The sequence below is a fragment of the Rhea pennata genome, chromosome 30 (assembly GCF_028389875.1).
Source record: "Rhea pennata isolate bPtePen1 chromosome 30, bPtePen1.pri, whole genome shotgun sequence".
NCBI lineage: Eukaryota > Metazoa > Chordata > Aves > Rheiformes > Rheidae > Rhea > Rhea pennata.
The window spans coordinates 969,003-990,955 of NC_084692.1; the positions used below are offsets into that span (position 1 = coordinate 969,003).

Genomic DNA, 21,953 nt, shown 5'->3' on the forward strand with positions numbered 1-21,953 from the left:
GCAATCGCTCTCCAGCCTCACCCCCTTATCCTGTGGGGTCCTCACAGCCTCTCCTGTCCAACAAGCCCATGAGAGATGTTGGGTTGCGGCATCTCCACCTCTCGAGATCTGCCCAACGTGGCTGGGCAAAGTCCTGAGAGACCCGTGCCAAGGGGTCCCGCTCTGATCACGACAGGCTGTGCGCGACACTCCTGAGATGCCCTCCACCATCAGCGTTTGGCAGAACGTGTCAAGACACGCTCGGGACCACCTCAACCAAGTGGACGTGCGCACGCACCCGTGGAGCTTCCCTCGCGAGGCTTTGGGAGGAAAGTGCTCTTTGGAGATGCTGCCGTTGGCCGTCCTGGGGCATTCCCAATGACTGGAGGCATGTCAAGCCACCTGTGGGGACATTGGTGGATTTCTGCGGACGAGGGAGGACCTGTAGGTGTGTTAGTTTTACGGCGGGCAGAACAAGGACTGGTTCAGGCATTGCCCCCCACACCCACACAGCAGGTGCCATCCAACCCGTGCCTGGAGAACAAGAGCAGAGCAAGTTGGGCAATGGTCAGCAGGGACATCCAGAGCCCGGCAATGTCCAGGCAACATACAGCTTGCTGCAGGCACCTCGTGCGCCTTGGCCTCCGCTCTGGCACGGCTCTGCTGTGAGGGGAACAAAAGCTCTCAGGGCAGGGCCGAAGTAGCTCAGCTGGGAGAGCGTTAGACTGAAGATCTAAAGGTCCCTGGTTGAAGCCCGGGCTTCGGCAAGTGGCAGGGCAGGAGGGGTCCTTGTTGCTTCCTCCTGGCGTTTTGCAGAGCGGCACTCTCTTCTTCCAGCCTGCCACACCATGGCCGTGTCCTACACACCATGCAGATGGCCACGGCCCACCCCACAGCTGCAGGGAGCAGCCAGGACCCACACCGATGGCGTTCTCCTTTGCTCGGCATCCTCCCACCCTGCGCTCCCTCACCTCTCTGGGGCCAAGCCAGAAGGCTGGCAGGGCCATGGGGGACCTCAAAGGATGCCGGAGGCATTTGGGTGCTGCGCTGCATCCACCCAAGCGGGGCTTCCAAAAGGCGGTCAGCAATCGCTCTCCAGCCTCACCCCCTTATCCTGTGGGGTCCTCACAGCCTCTCCTGTCCAACAAGCCCATGAGAGATGTTGGGTTGCGGCATCTCCACCTCTCGAGATCTGCCCAACGTGGCTGGGCAAAGTCCTGAGAGACCCGTGCCAAGGGGTCCCGCTCTGATCACGACAGGCTGTGCGCGACACTCCTGAGATGCCCTCCACCATCAGCGTTTGGCAGAACGTGTCAAGACACCCTCGGGACCACCTCAACCAAGTGGACGTGCACACACACCCGTGGAGCTTCCCTCGCGAGGCTTTGGGAGGAAAGTGCTCTTTGGAGATGCTGCCGTTGGCCGTCCTGGGGCATTCCCAATGACGGGAGGCATGTCAAGCCACCTGTGGGGACATTGGTGGATTTCTGCGGACGAGGGAGGACCTGTAGGTGTGTTAGTTTTACGGCGGGCAGAACAAGGACTGGTTCAGGCATTGCCCCCCACACCCACACAGCAGGTGCCATCCAACCCGTGCCTGGAGAACAAGGGCAGAGCAAGTTGGGCAATGGTCAGCAGGGACATCCAGAGCCCGGCAATGTCCAGGCAACATACAGCTTGCTGCAGGCACCTCCTGCGCCTTGGCCTCCGCTCTGGCACGGCTCTGCTGTGAGGGGAACAAAAGCTCTCAGGGCAGGGCCGAAGTAGCTCAGCTGGGAGAGCGTTAGACTGAAGATCTAAAGGTCCCTGGTTGAAGCCCAGGCTTCGGCAAGTGGCAGGGCGGGAGGGGTCCTTGTTGCTTCCTCCTGGCGTTTTGCAGAGCGGCGCTCTCTTCTTCCAGCCTGCCCCACCATGGCCGTGTCCTACACACCATGCAGATGGCCACGGCCCACCCCACAGCTGCGGGGAGCAGCCAGGACCCACACCGATGGCGTTCTCCTTTGCTCGGCATCCTCCCACCCTGCGCTCCCTCACCTCTCTGGGGCCAAGCCAGAAGGCTGGCAGGGCCATGGGGGACCTCAAAGGATGCCGGAGGCATTTGGGTGCTGCGCTGCATCCACCCAAGCGGGGCTTCCAAAAGGCGGTCAGCAATCGCTCTCCAGCCTCACCCCCTTATCCTGTGGGGTCCTCACAGCCTCTCCTGTCCAACAAGCCCATGAGAGATGTTGGGTTGCGGCATCTCCACCTCTCGAGATCTGCCCAACGTGGCTGGGCAAAGTCCTGAGAGACCCGTGCCAAGGGGTCCCGCTCTGATCACGACAGGCTGTGCGCGACACTCCTGAGATGCCCTCCACCATCAGCGTTTGGCAGAACGTGTCAAGACACCCTCGGGACCACCTCAACCAAGTGGACGTGCGCACGCACCCGTGGAGCTTCCCTCGCGAGGCTTTGGGAGGAAAGTGCTCTTTGGAGATGCTGCCGTTGGCCGTCCTGGGGCATTCCCAATGACTGGAGGCATGTCAAGCCACCTGTGGGGACATTGGTGGATTTCTGCGGACGAGGGAGGACCTGTAGGTGTGTTAGTTTTACGGCGGGCAGAACAAGGACTGGTTCAGGCATTGCCCCCCACACCCACACAGCAGGTGCCATCCAACCCGTGCCTGGAGAACAAGGGCAGAGCAAGTTGGGCAATGGTCAGCAGGGACATCCAGAGCCCGGCAATGTCCAGGCAACATACAGCTTGCTGCAGGCACCTCCTGCGCCTTGGCCTCCGCTCTGGCACGGCTCTGCTGTGAGGGGAACAAAAGCTCTCAGGGCAGGGCCGAAGTAGCTCAGCTGGGAGAGCGTTAGACTGAAGATCTAAAGGTCCCTGGTTGAAGCCTGGGCTTCGGCAAGTGGCAGGGCGGGAGGGGTCCTTGTTGCTTCCTCCTGGCGTTTTGCAGAGCGGCGCTCTCTTCTTCCAGCCTGCCACACCATGGCCGTGTCCTACACACCATGCAGATAGCCATGGCCCACCCCACAGCTGCGGGGAGCAGCCAGGACCCACACCGATGGCATTCTCCTTTGCTCGGCATCCTCCCACCCTGCGCTCCCTCACCTCTCTGGGGCCAAGCCAGAAGGCTGGCAGGGCCATGGGGGACCTCAAAGGATGCCGGAGGCATTTGGGTGCTGCGCTGCATCCACCCAAGCGGGGCTTCCAAAAGGCGGTCAGCAATCGCTCTCCAGCCTCACCCCCTTTTCCTGTGGGGTCCTCACAGCCTCTCCTGTCCAACAAGCCCATGAGAGATGTTGGGTTGCGGCATCTCCACCTCTCGAGATCTGCCCAACGTGGCTGGGCAAAGTCCTGAGAGACCCGTGCCAAGGGGTCCCGCTCTGATCACGACAGGCTGTGCGCGACACTCCTGAGATGCCCTCCACCATCAGCGTTTGGCAGAACGTGTGAAGACACGCTCGGGACCACCTCAACCAAGTGGACGTGCACACGCACCCGTGGAGCTTCCCTCGCGAGGCTTTGGGAGGAAAGTGCTCTTTGGAGATGCTGCCGTTGGCCGTCCTGGGGCATTCCCAATGACGGGAGGCATGTCAAGCCACCTGTGGGGACATTGGTGGATTTCTGCGGACGAGGGAGGACCTGTAGGTGTGTTAGTTTTACGGCGGGCAGAACAAGGACTGGTTCAGGCATTGCCCCCCACACCCACACAGCAGGTGCCATCCAACCCGTGCCTGGAGAACAAGGGCAGAGCAAGTTGGGCAATGGTCAGCAGGGACATCCAGAGCCCGGCAATGTCCAGGCAACATACAGCTTGCTGCAGGCACCTCCTGCGCCTTGGCCTCCGCTCTGGCACGGCTCTGCTGTGAGGGGAACAAAAGCTCTCAGGGCAGGGCCGAAGTAGCTCAGCTGGGAGAGCGTTAGACTGAAGATCTAAAGGTCCCTGGTTGAAGCCCGGGCTTCGGCAAGTGGCAGGGCGGGAGGGGTCCTTGTTGCTTCCTCCTGGCGTTTTGCAGAGCGGCGCTCTCTTCTTCCAGCCTGCCCCACCATGGCCGTGTCCTACACACCATGCAGATGGCCACGGCCCACCCCACAGCTGCGGGGAGCAGCCAGGACCCACACCGATGGCATTCTCCTTTGCTCGGCATCCTCCCACCCTGCGCTCCCTCACCTCTCTGGGGCCAAGCCAGAAGGCTGGCAGGGCCATGGGGGACCTCAAAGGATGCCGGAGGCATTTGGGTGCTGCGCTGCATCCACCCAAGCGGGGCTTCCAAAAGGCGGTCAGCAATCGCTCTCCAGCCTCACCCCCTTATCCTGTGGGGTCCTCACAGCCTCTCCTGTCCAACAAGCCCATGAGAGATGTTGGGTTGCGGCATCTCCACCTCTCGAGATCTGCCCAACGTGGCTGGGCAAAGTCCTGAGAGACCCGTGCCAAGGGGTCCCGCTCTGATCACGACAGGCTGTGCGCGACACTCCTGAGATGCCCTCCACCATCAGCGTTTGGCAGAACGTGTCAAGACACGCTCGGGACCACCTCAACCAAGTGGACGTGCGCACACACCCGTGGAGCTTCCCTCGCGAGGCTTTGGGAGGAAAGTGCTCTTTGGAGATGCTGCCGTTGGCCGTCCTGGGGCATTCCCAATGACTGGAGGCATGTCAAGCCACCTGTGGGGACATTGGTGGATTTCTGCGGACGAGGGAGGACCTGTAGGTGTGTTAGTTTTACGGCGGGCAGAACAAGGACTGGTTCAGGCATTGCCCCCCACACCCACACAGCAGGTGCCATCCAACCCGTGCCTGGAGAACAAGAGCAGAGCAAGTTGGGCAATGGTCAGCAGGGACATCCAGAGCCCGGCAATGTCCAGGCAACATACAGCTTGCTGCAGGCACCTCGTGCGCCTTGGCCTCCGCTCTGGCACGGCTCTGCTGTGAGGGGAACAAAAGCTCTCAGGGCAGGGCCGAAGTAGCTCAGCTGGGAGAGCGTTAGACTGAAGATCTAAAGGTCCCTGGTTGAAGCCCGGGCTTCGGCAAGTGGCAGGGCAGGAGGGGTCCTTGTTGCTTCCTCCTGGCGTTTTGCAGAGCGGCACTCTCTTCTTCCAGCCTGCCACACCATGGCCGTGTCCTACACACCATGCAGATGGCCACGGCCCACCCCACAGCTGCAGGGAGCAGCCAGGACCCACACCGATGGCGTTCTCCTTTGCTCGGCATCCTCCCACCCTGCGCTCCCTCACCTCTCTGGGGCCAAGCCAGAAGGCTGGCAGGGCCATGGGGGACCTCAAAGGATGCCGGAGGCATTTGGGTGCTGCGCTGCATCCACCCAAGCGGGGCTTCCAAAAGGCGGTCAGCAATCGCTCTCCAGCCTCACCCCCTTATCCTGTGGGGTCCTCACAGCCTCTCCTGTCCAACAAGCCCATGAGAGATGTTGGGTTGCGGCATCTCCACCTCTCGAGATCTGCCCAACGTGGCTGGGCAAAGTCCTGAGAGACCCGTGCCAAGGGGTCCCGCTCTGATCACGACAGGCTGTGCGCGACACTCCTGAGATGCCCTCCACCATCAGCGTTTGGCAGAACGTGTCAAGACACCCTCGGGACCACCTCAACCAAGTGGACGTGCGCACGCACCCGTGGAGCTTCCCTCGCGAGGCTTTGGGAGGAAAGTGCTCTTTGGAGATGCTGCCGTTGGCCGTCCTGGGGCATTCCCAATGACTGGAGGCATGTCAAGCCACCTGTGGGGACATTGGTGGATTTCTGCGGACGAGGGAGGACCTGTAGGTGTGTTAGTTTTACGGCGGGCAGAACAAGGACTGGTTCAGGCATTGCCCCCCACACCCACACAGCAGGTGCCATCCAACCCGTGCCTGGAGAACAAGGGCAGAGCAAGTTGGGCAATGGTCAGCAGGGACATCCAGAGCCCGGCAATGTCCAGGCAACATACAGCTTGCTGCAGGCACCTCCTGCGCCTTGGCCTCCACTCTGGCACGGCTCTGCTGTGAGGGGAACAAAAGCTCTCAGGGCAGGGCCGAAGTAGCTCAGCTGGGAGAGCGTTAGACTGAAGATCTAAAGGTCCCTGGTTGAAGCCTGGGCTTCGGCAAGTGGCAGGGCGGGAGGGGTCCTTGTTGCTTCCTCCTGGCGTTTTGCAGAGCGGCGCTCTCTTCTTCCAGCCTGCCCCACCATGGCCGTGTCCTACACACCATGCAGATAGCCATGGCCCACCCCACAGCTGCGGGGAGCAGCCAGGACCCACACCGATGGCATTCTCCTTTGCTCGGCATCCTCCCACCCTGCGCTCCCTCACCTCTCTGGGGCCAAGCCAGAAGGCTGGCAGGGCCATGGGGGACCTCAAAGGATGCCGGAGGCATTTGGGTGCTGCGCTGCATCCACCCAAGCGGGGCTTCCAAAAGGCGGTCAGCAATCGCTCTCCAGCCTCACCCCCTTTTCCTGTGGGGTCCTCACAGCCTCTCCTGTCCAACAAGCCCATGAGAGATGTTGGGTTGCGGCATCTCCACCTCTCGAGATCTGCCCAACGTGGCTGGGCAAAGTCCTGAGAGACCCGTGCCAAGGGGTCCCGCTCTGATCACGACAGGCTGTGCGCGACACTCCTGAGATGCCCTCCACCATCAGCGTTTGGCAGAACGTGTCAAGACACCCTCGGGACCACCTCAACCAAGTGGACGTGCGCACACACCCGTGGAGCTTCCCTCGCGAGGCTTTGGGAGGAAAGTGCTCTTTGGAGATGCTGCCGTTGGCCGTCCTGGGGCATTCCCAATGACGGGAGGCATGTCAAGCCACCTGTGGGGACATTGGTGGATTTCTGCGGACGAGGGAGGACCTGTAGGTGTGTTAGTTTTACGGCGGGCAGAACAAGGACTGGTTCAGGCATTGCCCCCCACACCCACACAGCAGGTGCCATCCAACCCGTGCCTGGAGAACAAGGGCAGAGCAAGTTGGGCAATGGTCAGCAGGGACATCCAGAGCCCGGCAATGTCCAGGCAACATACAGCTTGCTGCAGGCACCTCGTGCGCCTTGGCCTCCGCTCTGGCACGGCTCTGCTGTGAGGGGAACAAAAGCTCTCAGGGCAGGGCCGAAGTAGCTCAGCTGGGAGAGCGTTAGACTGAAGATCTAAAGGTCCCTGGTTGAAGCCCGGGCTTCGGCAAGTGGCAGGGCGGGAGGGGTCCTTGTTGCTTCCTCCTGGCGTTTTGCAGAGCGGCGCTCTCTTCTTCCAGCCTGCCCCACCATGGCCGTGTCCTACACACCATGCAGATGGCCACGGCCCACCCCACAGCTGCGGGGAGCAGCCACGACCCACACCGATGGCATTCTCCTTTGCTCGGCATCCTCCCACCCTGCGCTCCCTCACCTCTCTGGGGCCAAGCCAGAAGGCTGGCAGGGCCATGGGGGACCTCAAAGGATGCCGGAGGCATTTGGGTGCTGCGCTGCATCCACCCAAGCGGGGCTTCCAAAAGGCGGTCAGCAATCGCTCTCCAGCCTCACCCCCTTATCCTGTGGGGTCCTCACAGCCTCTCCTGTCCAACAAGCCCATGAGAGATGTTGGGTTGCGGCATCTCCACCTCTCGAGATCTGCCCAACGTGGCTGGGCAAAGTCCTGAGAGACCCGTGCCAAGGGGTCCCGCTCTGATCACGACAGGCTGTGCGCGACACTCCTGAGATGCCCTCCACCATCAGCGTTTGGCAGAACGTGTCAAGACACGCTCGGGACCACCTCAACCAAGTGGACGTGCTCCACGCACCCGTGGAGCTTCCCTCGCGAGGCTTTGGGAGGAATGTGCTCTTTGGAGATGCTGCCGTTGGCCGTCCTGGGGCATTCCCAATGACTGGAGGCATGTCAAGCCACCTGTGGGGACATTGGTGGATTTCTGCGGACGAGGGAGGACCTGTAGGCATGTTAGTTTTACGGCGGGCAGAACAAGGACTGGTTCAGGCATTGCCCCCCACACCCACACAGCAGGTGCCATCCAACCCGTGCCTGGAGAACAAGGGCAGAGCAAGTTGGGCAATGGTCAGCAGGGACATCCAGAGCCCGGCAATGTCCAGGCAACATACAGCTTGCTGCAGGCACCTCGTGCGCCTTGGCCTCCGCTCTGGCACGGCTCTGCTGTGAGGGGAACAAAAGCTCTCAGGGCAGGGCCGAAGTAGCTCAGCTGGGAGAGCGTTAGACTGAAGATCTAAAGGTCCCTGGTTGAAGCCCGGGCTTCGGCAAGTGGCAGGGCGGGAGGGGTCCTTGTTGCTTCCTCCTGGCGTTTTGCAGAGCGGCGCTCTCTTCTTCCAGCCTGCCCCACCATGGCCGTGTCCTACACACCATGCAGATGGCCATGGCCCACCCCACAGCTGCGGGGAGCAGCCAGGACCCACACCGATGGCATTCTCCTTTGCTCGGCATCCTCCCACCCTGCGCTCCCTCACCTCTCTGGGGCCAAGCCAGAAGGCTGGCAGGGCCATGGGGGACCTCAAAGGATGCCGGAGGCATTTGGGTGCTGCGCTGCATCCACCCAAGCGGGGCTTCCAAAAGGCGGTCAGCAATCGCTCTCCAGCCTCACCCCCTTATCCTGTGGGGTCCTCACAGCCTCTCCTGTCCAACAAGCCCATGAGAGATGTTGGGTTGCGGCATCTCCACCTCTCGAGATCTGCCCAACGTGGCTGGGCAAAGTCCTGAGAGACCCGTGCCAAGGGGTCCCGCTCTGATCACGACAGGCTGTGCGCGACACTCCTGAGATGCCCTCCACCATCAGCGTTTGGCAGAACGTGTCAAGACACGCTCGGGACCACCTCAACCAAGTGGACGTGCGCACGCACCCGTGGAGCTTCCCTCGCGAGGCTTTGGGAGGAAAGTGCTCTTTGGAGATGCTGCCGTTGGCCGTCCTGGGGCATTCCCAATGACTGGAGGCATGTCCAGCCACCTGTGGGGACATTGGTGGATTTCTGCGGATGAGGGAGGACCTGTACGTGTGTTAGTTTTACGGCGGGCAGAACAAGGACTGGTTCAGGCATTGCCCCCCACACCCACACAGCAGGTGCCATCCAACCCGTGCCTGGAGAACAAGAGCAGAGCAAGTTGGGCAATGGTCAGCAGGGACATCCAGAGCCCGGCAATGTCCAGGCAACATACAGCTTGCTGCAGGCACCTCCTGCGCCTTGGCCTCCGCTCTGGCACAGCTCTGCTGTGAGGGGAACAAAAGCTCTCAGGGCAGGGCCGAAGTAGCTCAGCTGGGAGAGCGTTAGACTGAAGATCTAAAGGTCCCTGGTTGAAGCCCGGGCTTCGGCAAGTGGCAGGGCGGGAGGGGTCCTTGTTGCTTCCTCCTGGCGTTTTGCAGAGCGGCGCTCTCTTCTTCCAGCCTGCCCCACCATGGCCGTGTCCTACACACCATGCAGATGGCCACGGTCCACCCCACAGCTGCGGGGAGCAGCCAGGACCCACACCGATGGCATTCTCCTTTGCTCGGCATCCTCCCACCCTGCGCTCCCTCACCTCTCTGGGGCCAAGCCAGAAGGCTGGCAGGGCCATGGGGGACCTCAAAGGATGCCGGAGGCATTTGGGTGCTGCGCTGCATCCACCCTAGCGGGGCTTCCAAAAGGCGGTCAGCAATCGCTCTCCAGCCTCACCCCCTTATCCTGTGGGGTCCTCACAGCCTCTCCTGTCCAACAAGCCCATGAGAGATGTTGGGTTGCGGCATCTCCACCTCTCGAGATCTGCCCAACGTGGCTGGGCAAAGTCCTGAGAGACCCGTGCCAAGGGGTCCCGCTCTGATCACGACAGGCTGTGCGCGACACTCCTGAGATGCCCTCCACCATCAGCGTTTGGCAGAACGTGTCAAGACACCCTCGGGACCACCTCAACCAAGTGGACGTGCGCACGCACCCGTGGAGCTTCCCTCGCGAGGCTTTGGGAGGAAAGTGCTCTTTGGAGATGCTGCCGTTGGCCGTCCTGGGGCATTCCCAATGACTGGAGGCATGTCAAGCCACCTGTGGGGACATTGGTAGATTTCTGCGGACGAGGGAGGACCTGTAGGTGTGTTAGTTTTACGGCGGGCAGAACAAGGACTGGTTCAGGCATTGCCCCCCACACCCACACAGCAGGTGCCATCCAACCCGTGCCTGGAGAACAAGGGCAGAGCAAGTTGGGCAATGGTCAGCAGGGACATCCAGAGCCCGGCAATGTCCAGGCAACATACAGCTTGCTGCAGGCACCTCCTGCGCCTTGGCCTCCACTCTGGCACGGCTCTGCTGTGAGGGGAACAAAAGCTCTCAGGGCAGGGCCGAAGTAGCTCAGCTGGGAGAGCGTTAGACTGAAGATCTAAAGGTCCCTGGTTGAAGCCCGGGCTTCGGCAAGTGGCAGGGCGGGAGGGGTCCTTGTTGCTTCCTCCTGGCGTTTTGCAGAGCGGCGCTCTCTTCTTCCAGCCTGCCCCACAATGGCCGTGTCCTACACACCATGCAGATGGCCACAGCCCACCCCACAGCTGCGGGGAGCAGCCAGGACCCACACTGATGGCATTCTCCTTTGCTCGGCATCCTCCCACCCTGCGCTCCCTCACCTCTCTGGGGCCAAGCCAGAAGGCTGGCAGGGCCATGGGGGACCTCAAAGGATGCCGGAGGCATTTGGGTGCTGCGCAGCATCCACCCAAGCGGGGCTTCCAAAAGGCGGTCAGCAATCGCTCTCCAGCCTCACCCCCTTATCCTGTGGGGTCCTCACAGCCTCTCCTGTCCAACAAGCCCATGAGAGATGTTGGGTTGCGGCATCTCCACCTCTCGAGATCTGCCCACCGTGGCTGGGCAAAGTCCTGAGAGACCCGTGCCAAGGGGTCCCGCTCTGATCACGACAGGCTGTGCGCGACACTCCTGAGATGCCCTCCACCATCAGCGTTTGGCAGAATGTGTCAAGACACCCTTTGGACCACCTCAACCAAGTGGACGTGCGCACGCACCCGTGGATCTTCCCTCGCGAGGCTTTGGGAGGAAAGTGCTCTTTGGAGATGCTGCCGTTGGCCGTCCTGGGGCATTCCCAATGACTGGAGGCATGTCAAGCCACCTGTGGGGACATTGGTGGATTTCTGCGGACGAGGGAGGACCTGTAGGTGTGTTAGTTTTACGGCGGGCAGAACAAGGACTGGTTCAGGCATTGCCCCCCACACCCACACAGCAGGTGCCATCCAACCCGTGCCTGGAGAACAAGGGCAGAGCAAGTTGGGCAATGGTCAGCAGGGACATCCAGAGCCCGGCAATGTCCAGGCAACATACAGCTTGCTGCAGGCACCTCCTGCGCCTTGGCCTCCGCTCTGGCACGGCTCTGCTGTGAGGGGAACAAAAGCTCTCAGGGCAGGGCCGAAGTAGCTCAGCTGGGAGAGCGTTAGACTGAAGATCTAAAGGTCCCTGGTTGAAGCCCGGGCTTCGGCAAGTGGCAGGGCGGGAGGTGTCCTTGTTGCTTCCTCCTGCCGTTTTGCAGAGCGGCGCTCTCTTCTTCCAGCCTGCCCCACCATGGCCGTGTCCTACACACCATGCAGATGGCCATGGCCCACCCCACAGCTGCGGGGAGCAGCCACGACCCACACCGATGGCATTCTCCTTTGCTCGGCATCCTCCCACCCTGCGCTCCCTCACCTCTCTGGGGCCAAGCCAGAAGGCTGGCAGGGCCATGGGGGACCTCAAAGGATGCCGGAGGCATTTGGGTGCTGCGCTGCATCCACCCAAGCGGGGCTTCCAAAAGGCGGTCAGCAATCGCTCTCCAGCCTCACCCCCTTATCCTGTGGGGTCCTCACAGCCTCTCCTGTCCAACAAGCCCATGAGAGATGTTGGGTTGCGGCATCTCCACCTCTCGAGATCTGCCCAACGTGGCTGGGCAAAGTCCTGAGAGACCCGTGCCAAGGGGTCCCGCTCTGATCACGACAGGCTGTGCGCGACACTCCTGAGATGCCCTCCACCATCAGCGTTTGGCAGAACGTGTCAAGACACGCTCGGGACCACCTCAACCAAGTGGACGTGCGCACGCACCCGTGGAGCTTCCCTCGCGAGGCTTTGGGAGGAAAGTGCTCTTTGGAGATGCTGCCGTTGGCCGTCCTGGGGCATTCCCAATGACTGGAGGCATGTCAAGCCACCTGTGGGGACATTGGTGGATTTCTGCGGACGAGGGAGGACCTGTAGGTGTGTTAGTTTTACGGCGGGCAGAACAAGGACTGGTTCAGGCATTGCCCCCCACACCCACACAGCAGGTGCCATCCAACCCGTGCCTGGAGAACAAGAGCAGAGCAAGTTGGGCAATGGTCAGCAGGGACATCCAGAGCCCGGCAATGTCCAGGCAACATACAGCTTGCTGCAGGCACCTCGTGCGCCTTGGCCTCCGCTCTGGCACGGCTCTGCTGTGAGGGGAACAAAAGCTCTCAGGGCAGGGCCGAAGTAGCTCAGCTGGGAGAGCGTTAGACTGAAGATCTAAAGGTCCCTGGTTGAAGCCCGGGCTTCGGCAAGTGGCAGGGCGGGAGGGGTCCTTGTTGCTTCCTCCTGGCGTTTTGCAGAGCGGCACTCTCTTCTTCCAGCCTGCCCCACCATGGCCGTGTCCTACACACCATGCAGATGGCCATGGCCCACCCCACAGCTGCGGGGAGCAGCCAGGACCCACACCGATGGCATTCTCCTTTGCTCGGCATCCTCCCACCCTGCGCTCCCTCACCTCTCTGGGGCCAAGCCAGAAGGCTGGCAGGGCCATGGGGGACCTCAAAGGATGCCGGAGGCATTTGGGTGCTGCGCTGCATCCACCCAAGCGGGGCTTCCAAAAGGCGGTCAGCAATCGCTCTCCAGCCTCACCCCCTTATCCTGTGGGGTCCTCACAGCCTCTCCTGTCCAACAAGCCCATGAGAGATGTTGGGTTGCGGCATCTCCACCTCTCGAGATCTGCCCAACGTGGCTGGGCAAAGTCCTGAGAGACCCGTGCCAAGGGGTCCCGCTCTGATCACGACAGGCTGTGCGCGACACTCCTGAGATGCCCTCCACCATCAGCGTTTGGCAGAACGTGTCAAGACACCCTCGGGACCACCTCAACCAAGTGGACGTGCGCACGCACCCGTGGAGCTTCCCTCGCGAGGCTTTGGGAGGAAAGTGCTCTTTGGAGATGCTGCCGTTGGCCGTCCTGGGGCATTCCCAATGACTGGAGGCATGTCAAGCCACCTGTGGGGACATTGGTGGATTTCTGCGGACGAGGGAGGACCTGTACGTGTGTTAGTTTTACGGCGGGCAGAACAAGGACTGGTTCAGGCATTGCCCCCCACACCCACACAGCAGGTGCCATCCAACCCGTGCCTGGAGAACAAGGGCAGAGCAAGTTGGGCAATGGTCAGCAGGGACATCCAGAGCCCGGCAATGTCCAGGCAACATACAGCTTGCTGCAGGCACCTCCTGCGCCTTGGCCTCCGCTCTGGCACGGCTCTGCTGTGAGGGGAACAAAAGCTCTCAGGGCAGGGCCGAAGTAGCTCAGCTGGGAGAGCGTTAGACTGAAGATCTAAAGGTCCCTGGTTGAAGCCCGGGCTTCGGCAAGTGGCAGGGCGGGAGGGGTCCTTGTTGCTTCCTCCTGGCGTTTTGCAGAGCGGCGCTCTCTTCTTCCAGCCTGCCCCACCATGGCCATGTCCTACACACCATGCAGATGGCCATGGCCCACCCCACAGCTGCGGGGAGCAGCCAGGACCCACACCGATGGCATTCTCCTTTGCTCGGCATCCTCCCACCCTGCGCTCCCTCACCTCTCTGGGGCCAAGCCAGAAGGCTGGCAGGGCCATGGGGGACCTCAAAGGATGCCGGAGGCATTTGGGTGCTGCGCTGCATCCACCCAAGCGGGGCTTCCAAAAGGCGGTCAGCAATCGCTCTCCAGCCTCACCCCCTTATCCTGTGGGGTCCTCACAGCCTCTCCTGTCCAACAAGCCCATGAGAGATGTTGGGTTGCGGCATCTCCACCTCTCGAGATCTGCCCAATGTGGCTGGGCAAAGTCCTGAGAGACCCGTGCCAAGGGGTCCCGCTCTGATCACGACAGGCTGTGCGCGACACTCCTGAGATGCCCTCCACCATCAGCGTTTGGCAGAACGTGTCAAGACACGCTCGGGACCACCTCAACCAAGTGGACGTGCGCACGCACCCGTGGAGCTTCCCTCGCGAGGCTTTGGGAGGAAAGTGCTCTTTGGAGATGCTGCCGTTGGCCGTCCTGGGGCATTCCCAATGACTGGAGGCATGTCCAGCCACCTGTGGGGACATTGGTGGATTTCTGCGGACGAGGGAGGACCTGTAGGTGTGTTAGTTTTACGGCGGGCAGAACAAGGACTGGTTCAGGCATTGCCCCCCACACCCACACAGCAGGTGCCATCCAACCCGTGCCTGGAGAACAAGGGCAGAGCAAGTTGGGCAATGGTCAGCAGGGACATCCAGAGCCCGGCAATGTCCAGGCAACATACAGCTTGCTGCAGGCACCTCCTGCGCCTTGGCCTCCGCTCTGGCACGGCTCTGCTGTGAGGGGAACAAAAGCTCTCAGGGCAGGGCCGAAGTAGCTCAGCTGGGAGAGCGTTAGACTGAAGATCTAAAGGTCCCTGGTTGAAGCCCGGGCTTCGGCAAGTGGCAGGGCGGGAGGGGTCCTTGTTGCTTCCTCCTGGCGTTTTGCAGAGTGGCGCTCTCTTCTTCCAGCCTGCCCCACCATGGCCATGTCCTACACACCATGCAGATGGCCATGGCCCACCCCACAGCTGCGGGGAGCAGCCAGGACCCACACCGATGGCATTCTCCTTTGCTCGGCATCCTCCCACCCTGCGCTCCCTCACCTCTCTGGGGCCAAGCCAGAAGGCTGGCAGGGCCATGGGGGACCTCAAAGGATGCCGGAGGCATTTGGGTGCTGCGCTGCATCCACCCAAGCGGGGCTTCCAAAAGGCGGTCAGCAATCGCTCTCCAGCCTCACCCCCTTATCCTGTGGGGTCCTCACAGCCTCTCCTGTCCAACAAGCCCATGAGAGATGTTGGGTTGCGGCATCTCCACCTCTCGAGATCTGCCCAATGTGGCTGGGCAAAGTCCTGAGAGACCCGTGCCAAGGGGTCCCGCTCTGATCACGACAGGCTGTGCACGACACTCCTGAGATGCCCTCCACCATCAGCGTTTGGCAGAACGTGTCAAGACACGCTCGGGACCACCTCAACCAAGTGGACGTGCGCACGCACCCGTGGAGCTTCCCTCGCGAGGCTTTGGGAGGAAAGTGCTCTTTGGAGATGCTGCCGTTGGCCGTCCTGGGGCATTCCCAATGACTGGAGGCATGTCCAGCCACCTGTGGGGACATTGGTGGATTTCTGCGGACGAGGGAGGACCTGTAGGTGTGTTAGTTTTACGGCGGGCAGAACAAGGACTGGTTCAGGCATTGCCCCCCACACCCACACAGCAGGTGCCATCCAACCCGTGCCTGGAGAACAAGGGCAGAGCAAGTTGGGCAATGGTCAGCAGGGACATCCAGAGCCCGGCAATGTCCAGGCAACATACAGCTTGCTGCAGGCACCTCGTGCGCCTTGGCCTCCGCTCTGGCACGGCTCTGCTGTGAGGGGAACAAAAGCTCTCAGGGCAGGGCCGAAGTAGCTCAGCTGGGAGAGCGTTAGACTGAAGATCTAAAGGTCCCTGGTTGAAGCCCGGGCTTCGGCAAGTGGCAGGGCGGGAGGGGTCCTTGTTGCTTCCTCCTGGCGTTTTGCAGAGCGGCGCTCTCTTCTTCCAGCCTGCCCCACCATGGCCGTGTCCTACACACCATGCAGATGGCCATGGCCCACCCCACAGCTGCGGGGAGCAGCCAGGACCCACACCGATGGCATTCTCCTTTGCTCGGCATCCTCCCACCCTGCGCTCCCTCACCTCTCTGGGGCCAAGCCAGAAGGCTGGCAGGGCCATGGGGGACCTCAAAGGATGCCGGAGGCATTTGGGTGCTGCGCTGCATCCACCCAAGCGGGGCTTCCAAAAGGCGGTCAGCAATCGCTCTCCAGCCTCACCCCCTTATCCTGTGGGGTCCTCACAGCCTCTCCTGTCCAACAAGCCCATGAGAGATGTTGGGTTGCGGCATCTCCACCTCTCGAGATCTGCCCACCGTGGCTGGGCAAAGTCCTGAGAGACCCGTGCCAAGGGGTCCCGCTCTGATCACGACAGGCTGTGCGCGACACTCCTGAGATGCCCTCCACCATCAGCGTTTGGCAGAATGTGTCAAGACACCCTCGGGACCACCTCAACCAAGTGGACGTGCGCACGCACCCGTGGAGCTTCCCTCGCGAGGCTTTGTGAGGAAAGTGCTCTTTGGAGATGCTGCCGTTGGCCGTCCTGGGGCATTCCCAATGACTGGAGGCATGTCAAGCCACCTGTGGGGTCATTGGTGGATTTCTGCGGACGAGGGAGGACCTGTACGTGTATTAGTTTTACGGCGGGCAGAACAAGGACTGGTTCAGGCATTGCCCCCCACACCCACACAGCAGGTGCCATCCAACCCGTGCCTGGAGAACAAGAGCAGAGCAAGTTGGGCAATGGTCAGCAGGGACATCCAGAGCCCGGCAATGTCCAGGCAACATACAGCTTGCTGCAGGCACCTCGTGCGCCTTGGCCTCCGCTCTGGCACGGCTCTGCTGTGAGGGGAACAAAAGCTCTCAGGGCAGGGCCGAAGTAGCTCAGCTGGGAGAGCGTTAGACTGAAGATCTAAAGGTCCCTGGTTGAAGCCCGGGCTTCGGCAAGTGGCAGGGCGGGAGGGGTCCTTGTTGCTTCCTCCTGGCGTTTTGCAGAGCGGCGCTCTCTTCTTCCAGCCTGCCCCACCATGGCCGTGTCCTACACACCATGCAGATGGCCATGGCCCACCCCACAGCTGCGGGGAGCAGCCAGGACCCACACCAATGGCATTCTCCTTTGCTCGGCATCCTCCCACCCTGCGCTCCCTCACCTCTCTGGGGCCAAGCCAGAAGGCTGGCAGGGCCATGGGGGACCTCAAAGGATGCCGGAGGCATTTGGGTGCTGCGCTGCATCCACCCAAGCGGGGCTTCCAAAAGGCGGTCAGCAATCGCTCTCCAGCCTCACCCCCTTATCCTGTGGGGTCCTCACAGCCTCTCCTGTCCAACAAGCCCATGAGAGATGTTGGGTTGCGGCATCTCCACCTCTCGAGATCTGCCCAACGTGGCTGGGCAAAGTCCTGAGAGACCCGTGCCAAGGGGTCCCGCTCTGATCACGACAGGCTGTGCGCGACACTCCTGAGATGCCCTCCACCATCAGCGTTTGGCAGAACGTGTGAAGACACGCTCGGGACCACCTCAACCAAGTGGATGTGCGCACGCACCCGTGGAGCTTCCCTCGCGAGGCTTTGGGAGGAAAGTGCTCTTTGGAGATGCTGCCGTTGGCCGTCCTGGGGCATTCCCAATGACTGGAGGCATGTCCAGCCACCTGTGGGGACATTGGTGGATTTCTGCGGACGAGGGAGGACCTGTAGGTGTGTTAGTTTTACGGCGGGCAGAACAAGGACTGGTTCAGGCATTGCCCCCCACACCCACACAGCAGGTGCCATCCAACCCGTGCCTGGAGAACAAGGGCAGAGCAAGTTGGGCAATGGTCAGCAGGGACATCCAGAGCCCGGCAATGTCCAGGCAACATACAGCTTGCTGCAGGCACCTCGTGCGCCTTGGCCTCCGCTCTGGCACGGCTCTGCTGTGAGGGGAACAAAAGCTCTCAGGGCAGGGCCGAAGTAGCTCAGCTGGGAGAGCGTTAGACTGAAGATCTAAAGGTCCCTGGTTGAAGCCCGGGCTTCGGCAAGTGGCAGGGCGGGAGGGGTCCTTGTTGCTTCCTCCTGGCGTTTTGCAGAGCGGCGCTCTCTTCTTCCAGCCTGCCCCACCATGGCCGTGTCCTACACACCATGCAGATGGCCATGGCCCACCCCACAGCTGCGGGGAGCAGCCAGGACCCACACCGATGGCATTCTCCTTTGCTCGGCATCCTCCCACCCTGCGCTCCCTCACCTCTCTGGGGCCAAGCCAGAAGGCTGGCAGGGCCATGGGGGACCTCAAAGGATGCCGGAGGCATTTGGGTGCTGCGCTGCATCCACCCAAGCGGGGCTTCCAAAAGGCGGTCAGCAATCGCTCTCCAGCCTCACCCCCTTATCCTGTGGGGTCCTCACAGCCTCTCCTGTCCAACAAGCCCATGAGAGATGTTGGGTTGCGGCATCTCCACCTCTCGAGATCTGCCCAACGTGGCTGGGCAAAGTCCTGAGAGACCCGTGCCAAGGGGTCCCGCTCTGATCACGACAGGCTGTGCGCGACACTCCTGAGATGCCCTCCACCATCAGCGTTTGGCAGAACGTGTCAAGACACCCTCGGGACCACCTCAACCAAGTGGACGTGCGCACGCACCCGTGGAGCTTCCCTCGCGAGGCTTTGGGAGGAAAGTGCTCTTTGGAGATGCTGCCGTTGGCCGTCCTGGGGCATTCCCAATGACTGGAGGCATGTCAAGCCACCTGTGGGGACATTGGTGGATTTCTGCGGACGAGGGAGGACCTGTAGGTGTGTTAGTTTTACGGCGGGCAGAACAAGGACTGGTTCAGGCATTGCCCCCCACACCCACACAGCAGGTGCCATCCAACCCGTGCCTGGAGAACAAGGGCAGAGCAAGTTGGGCAATGGTCAGCAGGGACATCCAGAGCCCGGCAATGTCCAGGCAACATACAGCTTGCTGCAGGCACCTCCTGCGCCTTGGCCTCCGCTCTGGCACAGCTCTGCTGTGAGGGGAACAAAAGCTCTCAGGGCAGGGCCGAAGTAGCTCAGCTGGGAGAGCGTTAGACTGAAGATCTAAAGGTCCCTGGTTGAAGCCCGGGCTTCGGCAAGTGGCAGGGCGGGAGGGGTCCTTGTTGCTTCCTCCTGGCGTTTTGCAGAGCGGCGCTCTCTTCTTCCAGCCTGCCCCACCATGGCCGTGTCCTACACACCATGCAGATGGCCATGGCCCACCCCACAGCTGCGGGGAGCAGCCAGGACCCACACCAATGGCATTCTCCTTTGCTCGGCATCCTCCCACCCTGCGCTCCCTCACCTCTCTGGGGCCAAGCCAGAAGGCTGGCAGGGCCATGGGGGACCTCAAAGGATGCCGGAGGCATTTGGGTGCTGCGCTGCATCCACCCAAGCGGGGCTTCCAAAAGGCGGTCAGCAATCGCTCTCCAGCCTCACCCCCTTATCCTGTGGGGTCCTCACAGCCTCTCCTGTCCAACAAGCCCATGAGAGATGTTGGGTTGCGGCATCTCCACCTCTCGAGATCTGCCCACCGTGGCTGGGCAAAGTCCTGAGAGACCCGTGCCAAGGGGTCCCGCTCTGATCACGACAGGCTGTGCGCGACACTCCTGAGATGCCCTCCACCATCAGCGTTTGGCAGAATGTGTCAAGACACCCTCGGGACCACCTCAACCAAGTGGACGTGCGCACGCACCCGTGGAGCTTCCCTCGCGAGGCTTTGGGAGGAAAGTGCTCTTTGGAGATGCTGCCGTTGGCCGTCCTGGGGCATTCCCAATGACTGGAGGCATGTCCAGCCACCTGTGGGGACATTGGTGGATTTCTGCGGACGAGGGAGGACCTGTACGTGTGTTAGTTTTACGGCGGGCAGAACAAGGACTGGTTCAGGCATTGCCCCCCACACCCACACAGCAGGTGCCATCCAACCCGTGCCTGGAGAACAAGGGCAGAGCAAGTTGGGCAATGGTCAGCAGGGACATCCAGAGCCCGGCAATGTCTAGGCAACATACAGCTTGCTGCAGGCACCTCGTGCGCCTTGGCCTCCGCTCTGGCACGGCTCTGCTGTGAGGGGAACAAAAGCTCTCAGGGCAGGGCCGAAGTAGCTCAGCTGGGAGAGCGTTAGACTGAAGATCTAAAGGTCCCTGGTTGAAGCCCGGGCTTCGGCAAGTGGCAGGGCGGGAGGGGTCCTTGTTGCTTCCTCCTGGCGTTTTGCAGAGCGGCGCTCTCTTCTTCCAGCCTGCCCCACCATGGCCGTGTCCTACACACCATGCAGATGGCCATGGCCCACCCCACAGCTGCGGGGAGCAGCCAGGACCCACACCAATGGCATTCTCCTTTGCTCGGCATCCTCCCACCCTGCGCTCCCTCACCTCTCTGGGGCCAAGCCAGAAGGCTGGCAGGGCCATGGGGGACCTCAAAGGATGCCGGAGGCATTTGGGTGCTGCGCTGCATCCACCCAAGCGGGGCTTCCAAAAGGCAGTCAGCAATCGCTCTCCAGCCTCACCCCCTTATCCTGTGGGGTCCTCACAGCCTCTCCTGTCCAACAAGCCCATGAGAGATGTTGGGTTGCGGCATCTCCACCTCTCGAGATCTGCCCAACGTGGCTGGGCAAAGTCCTGAGAGACCCGTGCCAAGGGGTCCCGCTCTGATCACGACAGGCTGTGCGCGACACTCCTGAGATGCCCTCCACCATCAGCGTTTGGCAGAACGTGTCAAGACACCCTCGGGACCACCTCAACCAAGTGGACGTGCGCACGCACCCGTGGAGCTTCCCTCGCGAGGCTTTGGGAGGAAAGTGCTCTTTGGAGATGCTGCCGTTGGCCGTCCTGGGGTATTCCCAATGACTGGAGGCATGTCAAGCCACCTGTGGGGTCATTGGTGGATTTCTGCGGACGAGGGAGGACCTGTACGTGTGTTAGTTTTACGGCGGGCAGAACAAGGACTGGTTCAGGCATTGCCCCCCACACCCACACAGCAGGTGCCATCCAACCCGTGCCTGGAGAACAAGGGCAGAGCAAGTTGGGCAATGGTCAGCAGGGACATCCAGAGCCCGGCAATGTCCAGGCAACATACAGCTTGCTGCAGGCACCTCCTGCGCCTTGGCCTCCGCTCTGGCACGGCTCTGCTGTGAGGGGAACAAAAGCTCTCAGGGCAGGGCCGAAGTAGCTCAGCTGGGAGAGCGTTAGACTGAAGATCTAAAGGTCCCTGGTTGAAGCCCGGGCTTCGGCAAGTGGCAGGGCGGGAGGGGTCCTTGTTGCTTCCTCCTGGCGTTTTGCAGAGCGGCGCTCTCTTCTTCCAGCCTGCCCCACCATGGCCGTGTCCTACACACCATGCAGATGGCCACGGCCCACCCCACAGCTGCGGGGAGCAGCCACGACCCACACCGATGGCATTCTCCTTTGCTCGGCATCCTCCCACCCTGCGCTCCCTCACCTCTCTGGGGCCAAGCCAGAAGGCTGGCAGGGCCATGGGGGACCTCAAAGGATGCCGGAGGCATTTGGGTGCTGCGCTGCATCCACCCAAGCAGGGCTTCCAAAAGGCGGTCAGCAATCGCTCTCCAGCCTCACCCCCTTATCCTGTGGGGTCCTCACAGCCTCTCCTGTCCAACAAGCCCATGAGAGATGTTGGGTTGCGGCATCTCCACCTCTCGAGATCTGCCCAACGTGGCTGGGCAAAGTCCTGAGAGACCCGTGCCAAGGGGTCCCGCTCTGATCACGACAGGCTGTGCGCGACACTCCTGAGATGCCCTCCACCATCAGCGTTTGGCAGAACGTGTCAAGACACCCTCGGGACCACCTCAACCAAGTGGACGTGCGCACGCACCCGTGGAGCTTCCCTCGCGAGGCTTTGGGAGGAAAGTGCTCTTTGGAGATGCTGCCGTTGGCCGTCCTGGGGCATTCCCAATGACTGGAGGCATGTCCAGCCACCTGTGGGGACATTGGTGGATTTCTGCGGACGAGGGAGGACCTGTAGGTGTGTTAGTTTTACGGCGGGCAGAACAAGGACTGGTTCAGGCATTGCCCCCCACACCCACACAGCAGGTGCCATCCAACCCGTGCCTGGAGAACAAGGGCAGAGCAAGTTGGGCAATGGTCAGCAGGGACATCCAGAGCCCGGCAATGTCCAGGCAACATACAGCTTGCTGCAGGCACCTCCTGCGCCTTGGCCTCCGCTCTGGCACGGCTCTGCTGTGAGGGGAACAAAAGCTCTCAGGGCAGGGCCGAAGTAGCTCAGCTGG

General features: G+C 61.5%; 1 non-coding gene across 1 annotated transcript; it reads left to right on the plus strand.

Annotated features, from left to right (window-relative positions):
• Window positions 1–1,736: 1,736 nt before the first annotated feature.
• TRNAF-GAA (transfer RNA phenylalanine (anticodon GAA)) lies at window positions 1,737–1,809 on the plus strand. Its single transcript has one exon. It is a non-coding gene; the product is annotated as a tRNA-Phe (tRNA).
• The last annotated feature ends 20,144 nt before the right edge of the window (window positions 1,810–21,953 follow it).